At 55.6% G+C, this 12,522-nt stretch overlaps 1 protein-coding gene across 46 annotated transcripts in view; it reads left to right on the top strand.

The window, feature by feature from the left end:
- SRCIN1 (SRC kinase signaling inhibitor 1) overlaps positions 1 to 12,522 on the top strand; it is a 71,693-nt gene that overhangs the window by 13,884 nt on the left and 45,287 nt on the right. The window lies entirely within an intron of this gene.

Below are 12,522 nucleotides of genomic sequence, written 5' to 3'. Positions count from 1 at the left end.
ATTCCAGGCAGAGCAGGCTGCCCACTCAGACTCCTGGGCACACCTTTTGGTGTCTGAAGCTGGAGCTCTGAGGGGCGTAGTTGCTGGGAAGCGCTAAGATTCAGACCAGACCCCTCAAGGGCCATTAGCAAGGCCAGGCACCAGAAAGCACATGGAAGTGACTGGAAGGAGCAGTTTCAACTGACTGGACCAGGAACTTCACCCATCCCAGGTGGGAGGAGTCGGGCTGGCCCCTGAGGTCTGAGGCTGGGGGAGGCCTAAGAGTTAGGAGCGGGAGCCAAGGAAGGCCCGTGCTGGCCCAGGAGAAGGACTCTTAGGCCCTGCGCATTTGTTCCTCCTGACACATGTACCGTGGGCAGGAGGGGCACTAGCGAAGGCACTTTAGTAACAGAAGCAGAGAGGAGGCACCTGAGCTGCTCAGACCTCATCTGGACCATTGGAGCAGTTCTGAAGGCCACCGGCCAAGAAGGGTGGTGACAATATGGGGTTTACCCAACAAAGGGTGTGCAGATGGCCAGGGGGCTGGGCCACACAGGAAGGACCTGAGGGCTCATGACAGAAGCTTCCGGTTCAGGAGCCTCCACTCTGCTCCACAAGGGGAGGTCATGACCTTCCCCCAGGTTCCTCTGAGGGCCCTGGGCACAGACTGTGGCTCATTTTAAGGAAGTAGGAAGATGATTGGTGCCCTGGATGTAGTGAGTTCTCCATTCGTGGAAGTATCCAAGACCTGGCTGGCTGGAGCTCCTCATCTGCAGTTCTGTCTTCGCACAGCCTGTGGCAGGGGCTGGGAGGGCTTCATATCCAGCGCAGGCATGAGAAGGCTGGGAGGAGGGCTGTGGAAATGAGGGTCCCCCAGAAGGTCTTTCAGGACTGTGGGACCCCCTTCCAGCCTGGGTTTCTGTGATCTAGGGTTGGCTCTGCTTCCTCCCTCTCCTCCAGCCCTGGGGAATAGATTCCCCCTAGGAGGACTGGGCTGAGGCTCTGTGATTAGCTGGGAAGGAGGGTTGTTTCCGTGTTCTCTTCTTAGGGTGTACGACGGACAGAGGGAACCCGTGGGGCTCTGGCCCCCTTAGATGAGTACTCACAGACAACTTCGTGGCAGGATCAGCATCTTCCTCAGGGGAACAGTGTAGGGGAAAGAAAGAGGACCTGGGTTAACCACCCCCGCAGTTGAAATCAGCCTCTTCCACTCAACTCTGACCTTAGACAAGTCACTCCTTCCTGAGCCTCAGTTTATTCACCTGTAAAATAGTGGGGTTGCAACCTCACAAGATGACTATGAGAATTAAGAGAATGATGGCTGCACAAGCCCTTTGCAGACTGTCATGAATATGTGTGGGTGTTCAAGAGTGCTTATCATGGCCGGGCTCGGTGGCTCACGCCTGTAATCCCAGCACTGTGGAAGGCCGAGGCGGGTGGATCACCTGAGGTCAGGAGTTTGAGGCCAGCCTGGCTAACAGCAAAACCTCTATTGCTACTAAAAATACAGAAATTCCCTGGATGTGGTGGCATGGGCCTGTAGTCCCAGCTACTCAGGAGGCTGAGGCAGGAGAATCGCTTGGACCCGGGAGGTGGGGGTTACAGTGAGCTGAGATTGTGCCACTGTACCTCCAGCCTGGGTACAGAGCAAGACTCCATCTCCAAAAAAAATAAAAGTGGTTATCATTTCATGGCTGGCCCATATTTCCCACGACTTCCAGCAAGCCTGATGCTGGGTTTCAACTCGTCACTCAAGATGGATGTGTGGATTGGAGAAGGGAGGATGGGGGGCTTTGTGTATTTTGCAGAAGGGGAGGTGGGTTATTTTTCCCCTGCTTAAAGCCTGTGCTCCACCTTCCCAGATTCTGCTCTGAGGGGAGGGTTCAGGTTAGACAGCAAAGAGAACTTCCAGAAGATGCCCCTGGTATCTGACCAGGTCCTGGCTTCCAAAGACTGCCTGGACCCAGAGGCCAAGCAGGAGACTCACCAAGCCTCCTCCTGCCTTCTCCAAACTCTGAACCCTGGGCTCCCTTTGCCTCATCCTCCATAGTCTCTCGGGATACTAACGAGATGTCCTTAAGGGAGAGAGAATCATGGGCTGCAGATTCAGCTATTTGATCTCAGCTGGTTTGCAGGGTGGCAGAGAAATTAACCCATGAGGTGAGGGCGGAGCCTTGGGGCCCAGCAGACCTGTTCTTTCCTGTTAGCAGAGCTGGAAGCTGAGCAAAGGCCCGTGGGCCCCTTTGCCCTGGTGGAGGCACTGAGCACCTGTAAAGGTGGAATGAGGGCTGGAGGCACCTAGGTCCCGGAGGAGGGTCTCACTCATGGGCATCGTCTCATTGGCTAAACACTGGTCAGAGTGGGTGGCCTTGACGTTACTGGGCCGATTCCTCTATTTTAAGACTGTGTAAACACCTTAGCAAGGAAACCCCGCAACTGGCAAAGTGGAAAAGGGGCTGAAGATGCCGCCTCCGTGAGGGACTCAGGATAGGCAAATCCCCACCATCTTCCACCCCAAGCTGGAGATGCATCGACCTGGCACTTTAGGTAGCCCCAGATGCACTGCATGAGGTGTGTGCACTGGCATGGTGCCCTCCCTGTCCATGTGGCATCTAAGGTGGCAGAGGCAGATGCCCTGGTGGGCCCAGGTGTACCCCTGCATGTAGACTCATGCATATGTGTGGGTGTTCAAAAGTGGTTCATGGCTGGGCACAGTGGCTTACACCTGTAATCCTAGCTCTTTGGGAGGCCAAGGTGGGCAGATCGCCTGAGGTCAGGTGGAGGGTGCAGGTGAGGGAGGGTGCAGGTGAGGCAGGCTGTGACGGGCCTGCTCCGGTGAGCAAGTGCTGGGCAGCCAGGCACGAGCCGAGGTGCACAGGTTTGATGTAGAAGCAGGAGTGAGCAAATGTGTGTGCCTGGGCGACTGGGGGTATGCTGGGAAGCTGGAGGAACCCTGATGGTTCTGTGGCCAAGGGAGCTACCTGAGTGCTAGTGTCATGGGGCTAGGACAAGGCCTCCTAGGGAGGGCCTGTCCCCACAAAAGGTGGTGTCTCTGAGGAGGATATCGAGGGCATCTGGGCAAGGCTAGGTCTCCTGCCCAATATGTATGAACCCTTTGATGAGGACTTGGTGTTGAAAATGCTTCCCTATGGGGAGGCAGGATGGTGGGTGGGGCTTCTACCACTCACTTCCAAGGGACTGGAATCTCCCCTGGGAAACAAGATGCTGCCCCCTGGGCATGCTTTTAGCCGGAGGCAGCTGCAAGGAGGGGGCAAAGATCCCTTTCACACACAGAAGGCACAGCACTCTGAGGCTGGAGTGCCTCTCGGGGAGAGGACGCTCTGGCAGCCTCCTCAGAGTGAGGGCAGAGCCAGGACAGGTGCCGGCCTCCCTCCCTTCCCACCCTCCTCTATTCCCCCCACCCTTCCTGCTCGGCCTGTGTTCCCTCGGCTGCCTCGCCATGGAGATGTGGAGTTGACAGGACACCTTCTCTGGGCGTGTGAGCAGCCGAGATGCCACACCGGAGTTAGCTGGTTTACACAGTGCCACGTGGGCACATACCAGGGCTGCTCCCAGCCTTTCCAGCTCCGGCTTCAGACTGGGAGTGGCATGCTGCCCCCCACGTCTCTGCCCCCTCCCTTCCCAGGGAAACCAATTAGCCAGATCTTCATTAGAAGCCAAAAATGACAAGCCCACAGTGCTTGGTCTGATAAAACTCTGACAGTGGGGTGGAAGGAAATCGGACTCTGGGGCGATCAGAAGGAACTGGCTCTGCTCAGCCGGGGTCTGCAGTCTGCATGCCTGTTGCCTGTCATTAGCTTCTGCTGTTTTTTTTTTAAACAAATGAGAGAACTAAAGCTCTGAGCGTCCCCTGACCTGCTCAAGGTCACATAACTAGTCAGTGGATCCAGTGGTTTTTGGTAAGTCACAGCTTGGCCTGCTGTGTGTGAGAGAGGCGGGGCGGGGGAAGAAAGGGGGTTGTATATCTGGAATTCTGGGCAAGGGGCTGACTTGCACGTTTTACAAGGACCGGGAGTCTTGTCTGAATGTGCAGTTGGGGTGCCCTGCGGGGACCCTGATTTCTGTGTGGTGAGCATCCCCCTGGGCTGGGGTGAGCACCGTGGCCCCCAGCCTTTCTCCCTGTTGGGGGCTGCTGCAGTGTTTCTGCCTTGCTGTGGATCCTTCCTAAGGAGGTTGTTAGTCTTTGTCCTCCTGGGGCCCGTGGCCTAGAGAGGGGCTCCCCAGGCAGCTGCTTTCCGGGAAGTGGCATCGTAGAATGGAAAAAGCCTTGCCCCTGAGGGCCAGGAACCGTGGGTTCCACTTTGGGCTCTGCCTTCAGCTCCTCTAGATGGGGTCAGGTTTGTTCGCTGGGCCTCGGTTTCCTGCATGGGAAAGGCATTTGGCTGGAGAGAGAGCACTGTGGTTTCCTGACACAGGACGGGTAGGCAGGGGGACACCTCTTCCCCAGAGATGAGAGCTGAAGGGGGTCCCCACCTCACCACCAGGGTCTGAGAGCTGCTGTGCTGTGGGGCCTGCGGCACTGGGGGAGGGACAGCTGCAGGCAGTGCAGTTGGTGGAGGTGGCACCGAGAGCAAGTTTGAGTGTCCCCAGGACCTCACCCCACTCCTGATGTGGTTGGTGGTCCTCCTCTTCTGGGTGGAATGGCCCCTCTGCCATCAGGGAGGCCCCAGTCTGAGAGAGGAGATGAGGGCATGTGACCTGGGAATGTTCTGGTCTGTGTGAGTAGACAGTCTGCCTGGGATGGGCAAGTAGGAAGAACTATGCCAGGGAAGCATCTGATGGGGCATCCCCTGTCCCCAGGCGCCCACCTGCAGGGAGCTTGACCCCTTCAAATCTGCTCTCCCCAGGGAGAGCCCCAGCAGCTTCACCAGTAGCAGCTAGGGCCCAGGCCTGCAGCCTCACCGCTCCTCCTAGGCAGGTGACAGCGCCTTCCCCCAGCCTCGAAGAGGTCCCTTAATTAGATTCCAACTCGTTTACCAACTAAGTGGCCTTCAGTGAGTTTTAAATCTGCACAAATTGGCTTGTGTTTTTCTGCTTGCACAGAGCTGTGACTGGCAGTGCCCTCACCCTCCCCGGCCTCCCTTCATGTCACCTCTGCTCCCAGCTCCCTCCAGGGCTCTGTCATCCCCCATCCCATCTAGATGCCCAGCTTCTGTGGAGCTTGGGAAGGGGGTTGCAGGATTCCCTGGGCAGAGGGATGTAAGAGACCACAGGGTCAGAGGCCACAGTCCTAGCCCCTCTTTCTACCCCTGCCCCTGGGGAAGGGAGTCCATGTGGTGACTCAGGTTAGATCACTCAACCTCCCTGAGCCTGTTTCCCTGGCTGTATAGTGAGGAGAATCGGCCTGCTCCAGATGCTTCTCCATAGTGGCTTTATATATCAGTGCTGGGAGGTGGGGAAGGAGGCAATGCATGTGTCACCTGCCATGAACCACCTGACACCTCTTGCCTTGTCCAGGGAGTGGGCATGACCCATGCTGGGGGGATGGGCTATGCCTGGCCTCCACCCTGTTCTCTGTTCTCCTTGTCACCCGTGGTGGGGAAGGGAACTGGTGTTCCTTGGAGACACCTTGCCTGGCCTTGCCCCATGTCCCTAGTGCTCTGCCCCCAGTCACCAGGAGTCTGTATCTTCTAGGAATCTCCTCCACGCCTTCAAGTCATCTCCTTCTCCTTCAGGCCCTGCCTCAGGCCTTCTGTCCAGTGGGTTCCCTTCCCCCTTCCTCTCTGTCTCCCCTCCTAGTCCAGGCAGACTCTCCTGAAGTGGAGGCTGACATTCAGGGGGTGGTGCTGGGCTGGCAGGGAGTGGGGAGGTTTGGTGTTCCTGGCCCACCCTCTGTGCCAGGAGCTAGGCAGGAGCCCCCCCGCCCCTGCCCCGCAATCCTCAGTCCAGCTGCCTCCTCCCCTCCCATTGCCCTTCCCCCATCAGACACCCCCATCTCTGGGGCTCCAGTTGGAGTGACGGGGAGACTCAACAGGGTGCTGGGTATTAGCAATTTGGGGGGATATTACACAGGAATGTTTACAGAAAGGCAATTGCCCGGAAAATGACTTTGGTTGCTGTGGTATGGGGCGGAAAAGATGGTTGTAGAAAACAGACACAGATGGGCTTCTGCTCCAAGGACTGACAGCCAGCCAGCAGAGATGGAGGGGTATGGGCACATGAGGAAGGCAGAGCCAGGGGCACCCAGGGACGGGAGAGGCCTATTTCTTCACTCACAGGGGAACCAAAGGGTCCCCTCCCCTGATCTAGGTTCCCAGAGCCTCTGCCAAGCTTAAGACATATCTGGTCCCGGTTGACCTTTGTCCTCTGCCCTCCAACCTCCAAGCACACAGTGTGCTTCCCAGAGTAGCAGGCACCCAGCAGGATGGAGCTGTCAGGCACAATCGAAGGTGGCAGTGCCTCAGGGCTCCTCCTGGGTGACGTGGGCTCCTGAAGCATTGGCTGCAGAGGAGGGACTTGGGGAGCCTCATGCAGTGTGTTTGTGTGTGCGCATGGGTGTGGCCTGAAGCAGGTCCTCCACCCTTCCAGCTGCCTCCACGCTCCCCTCCTGCTGCCCTGCCCAGCCCCAGGTCTTGTGGGCTTGTGCGTTGGTGTCTTCACCCTGAGTGCTTCTTGCCCTCCCTTCCCACCAGGGCTATACCCCAGCTGCCACCCCTGCCCAGGCAGTGGGTCAGGGCACACATGTGACATCCTCTCAGGTCCCCAAGGGAGGGGTTTTATCCAGCCTCCTGATCTCCACAGAGAGGGTGACAGAAACCTGAATTCCAAATCCTGAGTTTGGGGCTTGGAAGGACTCATGTCAGGGGCCCCAGAGAGTCCTCCCTTTCCTGAAGCTGGTGGCTTCGCTTCCTCTACTTTGCCCCTTTGCCTCTCTCCTTCCTTCTCCCTCCCTCTTCTCCCCTCCCCATTCTCCTCCTCTGCAGATGACATCATGTGTGAATGTCGCCCAGGGGCAGCCAGAGGACAGAGTAGAGGGTTACATCTGGGGTAAAGATGCCAGGTGGGGACTGGCTTGAAGGCTTATGAGATGGTGTCACTAAGATGTTGGGATCTTAATTATAATGAGTTACAGTGATCTCATGTAAAAGAATGTGGTGGAGGATAAAAATAAATGAGGCTCATAAATAAACGTGGAATTTGGAATTGTTTGAACATATGACAACCTCACTCTTCCCAAGCACCTGTGCCGTCCTCCCAGCTGGCCACTGGGGGGCGCCTGCCACTTCCCGGCCACCCCAGCCTCAGGCCACCTTCACCTTCGGAGTTTCCCAGGCGGGGCAGGCTGAGCCGAGGGTGGGAAACCCACCTTCCTCACCCTGCCCTTCCCCTCATTCAGATTCTGGATCTCGCCAGTTTTCGAATCTTCCCTGTGGCTTGAATCTTGGACTCAAAAAATATAGTCAGCCTTGTACACTGAGGGTCCTTGGAGAAAAGAGAAGGCGTGCAGCGCCTCCCTTATCTCTCTGGCTTCCCCAACCCCATCCCTGGCCCAACTCCCCTCTCCCAGGGTACTCCAGCCTTGCTTCCTCTCCCCCAGAGTTCCCAGCCTCCGTCTCTCTATCACAATCTCCCTCCCCCAGGAGAACCCAGCCCTACTTCAGACCCCTGCCGGGGTCTCTCACGCCCTCCCTGCCTGGAACAGGAAGCATTGATCTGTACTGGGCCGGCCAGTGCGCTTGCGAGATTGGAATCGATCTGTGTCTTTTCCCTGGGCTGCTCGGGTCCAGGGAGGGTCAGGGCCACTCTGAGGACTTGCTGGTGGCTGGAACAGGCGTAGGGGTAACAGGGAGGTCATGCTGCTGCGACCCCACGAGCCCATGGAGCCCATCACTGCTCAGGAATGTCTTTCATTGAAAACAACCTGCTTTCTCCACCCTGGTCTTGCTCGCCTCTCACTCTGTGCCTAAAGGCAAAGTTTAGACATTAACATCCCCATTTTACAGATTAGGCCCTTAGGCTCAGAGAGGGAAAAGATCTGTAGACTGAATGAATAATTCAATTAATGAGGCTGGGTGTGGTGGCTCACACCCCTAATCCCAGCACTTTGGGAGGCTGAGGTGGGTGGATCTCTTGAGCTCCGGAGGTGGAGACCAGCCTGGGCAACATGGCAAAACCCCATCTTGACAAAACAAAACAAACCCCCAAAATTAGCTGGGCATGGTGGCACGTGCCTATAGATAGTCCCAGCTACTGAGGTGGGAGGATAGCTTGAGCCCAGGAGGTCGAGGCTGCACTGAACCATAATTGGACCACTAAACTCCAGCCTGGGCAACACAGTGAGACCCGGTCTCAAAAATAAATAAATGGCTAGCCTGGGGTCTCTCAAAAAAGTTGCTAAGACACCCAGGGTGCCTCTGGCATGGCTTTTCTCTCCCCGTGTTCTGATTTCAAGTGCCTGGCCTGCTCAAAGAGTTAAAATCATGTCTTCACAGCCTCCCAGGAGGCTGGGCACTCACTGGCCTCCCTCTCCCAAAGACAGAACACTCCCCCACCCTCAACCAGAAGCCCAGGCTCTTCCTCCCAGCTCAGCTGGGGCCCCGAAGAAAGAAGTTAAATCTGTACAAAGTAGGAAGCCAGGACAGCTGGTTACCCAGCGCTCCCCTCTCCCAGAGCCTCAGCTTACTTTTTTGTTATATAAAGCCAAGGATCTCAAAGGTTCTTAAACAGATTCTAAAGCTTTTCACATCAAAGCTCCTCCTTGCCACTGCCCCTCAGAGAGGGCAGATCTCTCCTGCCTCCTCCCCTCTCTCTCTGCCACCCCTTAGTATCTAGCTCCTGCCCGCCTACCCCAATGCCAGAGCACCGGAGGAGTGAGTGGGGCCTGGAGGAGGCACGAGGGGTTCGTCTCTGCTCCCCTCTCTGTGCAGGCTACTCAGCAGCCCCTCCCCACTGCGGACTGTGAGGTTTGTGTGAGACTGCAGTCATAAAGTGCAGCTGCCATGAGCTCCATGCCTTACCCTCTGCCTGCTCCAGCAGCTAGGAGCTGGGGCCTCTCCCTGCCATAATCTGCCTGGGAGAACTGGGTGACCTGGGGACCCTCCCACCCCACAGTCATCATCCATCTCAGGCTGGTACACTGTTTGCTCCATCCCAGACACACTGAGATCCCCCAGGAGGTAGGAAGGCGGTGCTGGCATGAGGCGGGGTAGGAGAGGGGATGAGGAGCTCTTTTGGCTCCAGGAAGGAAGCAGCTGGGAGATGATAATTGGAGACCTGTCCCGATGTTGTCCAGAGCCCTAGGAGGGCAGAGGAGGCTGACTGTCTGGCATAAGGTGGGGTCCTTCTGGCTCAGGCAGGACTAGGTCTGAGCTGTGGAGCCGGATTCCAGCAGCAAGGCCATGGCAGGATCCACAAGGCCTGGGCAAAAGGGGGGCTCTTGGCCTCAGAGGGTCCCCTCCTGCTCACTTGTACCCATTGCGCTCTTGCAGACCTCCGGCTGGGGGCGAGGGTGAGTGGAGGTGGCAGAAGGTCAGGGGTTACAGGAGGCAGCCCTCTGACTGTGGTTGAAGCTGTTTCTCCAGCACCCAGGGAACCCCTGCCTCCTTCTGGAGGCATGATTCAGGCCACTCCTCTTCAGCCACACTTCTGGCCACTGTGGGTTGCCACAAGTACCTCAAGGGCAGGGATTGGGCCCTCTGGAAGATGACTCCAGTGTCCCCAGCATCACTCTTTCAGGGCCATTTCACACATTTCCTTCATATCAGGAAACACTTTGTACTATACTGATGCAATATATATTTTTTGTTAGCTTACTTTGAACTTTAAATTTACGTAAAAGAAAACTTTATTTCACTACCATCCACTATATCTATAAAATCACTGGTTTGACCTTCTAGTTGGGGGTTTTTCTAATCCTTATGAAAATGAAGGTATTTAAAAAAAAAAAAAAAAAGAGGCTGAGTGTGGTGGCTTACACCTGTAACCTTATCACTTTGGGAGGCCGAGGTGGGTGGATCACCTGAGGTCAGGAGTTCCAGACCAGCCTGACCAACATGACGAAATCCCATTTCTTTAAAAAAATAAAAATAAATAAATAAATTTTAAAAAGTTGGGTGTGGTGGCTCACACTTTTTTTTTTTTTTTTTTTGAGAAGGCGTCTCACACTATCGCCCAGGCTGGAGTGGAATGGCATGATTTCAGCTCATTGCAACCTCTGCCTCCTGGGTTCAAGTGATTCTCCTGCCTCAGCCTCCTGAGTAGCCAGGATTACAGGCACCTATCACTACGCTCGGCTAATTTTTTGTATTTTTAGTAGAGATGGGGTTTTACTATGATGGTCAGGCTGATCTTGAACTCCTGGCCTCATGATTTGCCTGCCTTGGCCTCCCAAATTGCTGGGATTACAGGTGTGAGTCACTGTACCTGGCCTGTGGCCCACACTTTTAATCTCAGCACTTTGGGAGGCTGAGGTGGGAGAATCACTTGAGCCCAGGAGTTTGAGACCAGCCTGGGCAACATAGCGAGACCCCATCTCTAAAAAAAGGAAAAAATTCACTGGGCATTGTGGCATGCACCTGTAGTTCCAGCTACTTGGGAGGCTGAAGTGGGAGGATCTCTTTTTTTTTTAAAGACAGGGTTTCACCATGTTGGTCAGTCTGGTCTTGAACTCCCGACCTCAGGTGATCGCCCGCCTTGGCCTCCAAAGTGCTTGGATTACAGGTGAGGTGGGAGGATCTCTTGAGCCCAGGAGCTTGAGGCTACAGTGAGCTATGATCACACCATTGCACTCCAAGCTGAGTGCCAGAGCAAGACCCTGTCCCCGCAAAAAAAGAAAAACAAGGAAGGAAGATAAGAAATAATGTTCTTCCCAAAGTCATCTCTCATGTACTTTGACCTTATTTTGGGGAGCACAACAGAGGATGGTGACCATGGTAAGAGGGACCACCCTAGACCCAGGGTCACGCTGGTGAGACCTGGTCTATGAGGATGTCTACACAGTGCCATGTGGTACTGTCAGTGCTCACTCAAGAAATGGTCATCGCCGAGGGTGTGGTGGTGCAAACTGAGATTAAATCAGGCCTCTACCACTCAGTGTTGCTTTATGCTGGTCACTGGACTTCTCTGAGTCTTGGTAGCGGTTTCTGAAATGGGGACCATGCCAGGCATGGTGGCTCACGCCTATAATCCTAGCACTTTGGGAGGCCGAGGCGGGTGGATCACCTGAGGTCAGGAGTTCAAGACCAGCCTGACCAATATGGTGAAACCCTGTCTCTAGCTGGATGTTGTGGCTCACACCTGTAATCCAAGCACTTTGGAGGACAAGGCAAACAGATCACCTGAGGTCGGGAGTTCAAGACCAGCCTGACCAACATAGTGAAACCTCATCTTAAAAAAAAGAAACAAAGAAAAAAGAAACCCTGTCTCTAAAAAAACAAAAACAAACAAAAATGAAATGGGGACCATGATAACACCCACCTGATGAGGTGTAAGGAGGCACGCAGGCCATGAGGCAGGTGGTCAGGCCCTGGTAAGCTGTGGCTCTTGTGCCCATGGGTGTTCTTCTTTCCTTGGTTTGGGTGGGAGGTGCTGGGTCATCTCAGGCTCTGTGCCCGTGATGGACACACCCCAGCCATAGACCAGGGAGGGGTGTGTGCATGTGTGTGTGTGTGTGTGTGTGTGTGTGTGTGTGTGTGTGTGTTGGGGGCGATGGCTTTTCTTGAAACCTGGCTGAATTTCCTCTTTCCTCTGTGGCTGGGCAGGGAGTGGCAGGACTGGCATCTGTCCACAGACCTCCTGACAGTGGAGGCTTGGTGGGAGGAGGCTTGTGACGAATCTGGCTGGGTCCCAGTGTTTCCAGCCGGGTCCCCTGTTGCCCTGGGCTGACCTTGGAGGAGCCCTGTGAGTCAGGCCACACCGGGGGCGGGAGTGCATGTGCCTGCTGCAGCACCTGATGCCCCAGTCCTAGGCCACACTTGGGGTGCTGCTTTGGGGCTGGTGGATTGTGGGTGTGCAGGAGAGGCTGTGCTTGTCTCCCTATGGGCTGACTTCTGGGGGGACAAATCTATGCTTTATGCCCAGAAATATGGATGAGGTAGGCCCCCAACAACTCCTCCCACCCCCAGGGTCATGGGTGACCTCTGGAACCCCTGGCCACTGGCCGCTGAGTCTGGAGGGTGCAGGACAGCAGGGCTGGGCCTGGGGAGGACAGGAACTCAGGGATGGTGGGCATCTGGGAAAGGGATTCAGAGTTCCGCGTGGGACCTCAACCCCCGGCCTTCTCTTTCGCTTCTGTGTTGTCCTTTGTCCCCTGTGCATCTCTTATGGGTCTTGAGCTGTGTGTGTGTTGAGAGGAGAGACTGAAGAAGGGAGGGAGAGGTGGGGGGAGGCCCCGAGGAAGGACTTCAGCTGTTCTGTCTGCTTTCTTTCTCCTTTGAGTTTGTTCCAAATCCATCTCTCACTGTCCTTTCTGTGCCCAGCCTCTCCTGTCTGTCCATGTGTCTGTCTCTGGGGAGGGAAGGGAAAGGGGGTCCCACTGTCCCAGGCCCTGGGCTTCCATCTCCTTGGGAAAACTGAGAACAACGT

This window comes from Callithrix jacchus, chromosome 5, assembly GCF_049354715.1.
Source record: "Callithrix jacchus isolate 240 chromosome 5, calJac240_pri, whole genome shotgun sequence".
Lineage (NCBI taxonomy): Eukaryota > Metazoa > Chordata > Mammalia > Primates > Cebidae > Callithrix > Callithrix jacchus.
Note: the sequence above shows the minus strand (reverse complement) of the source record. Positions and strands in the feature narration are given on the sequence as shown.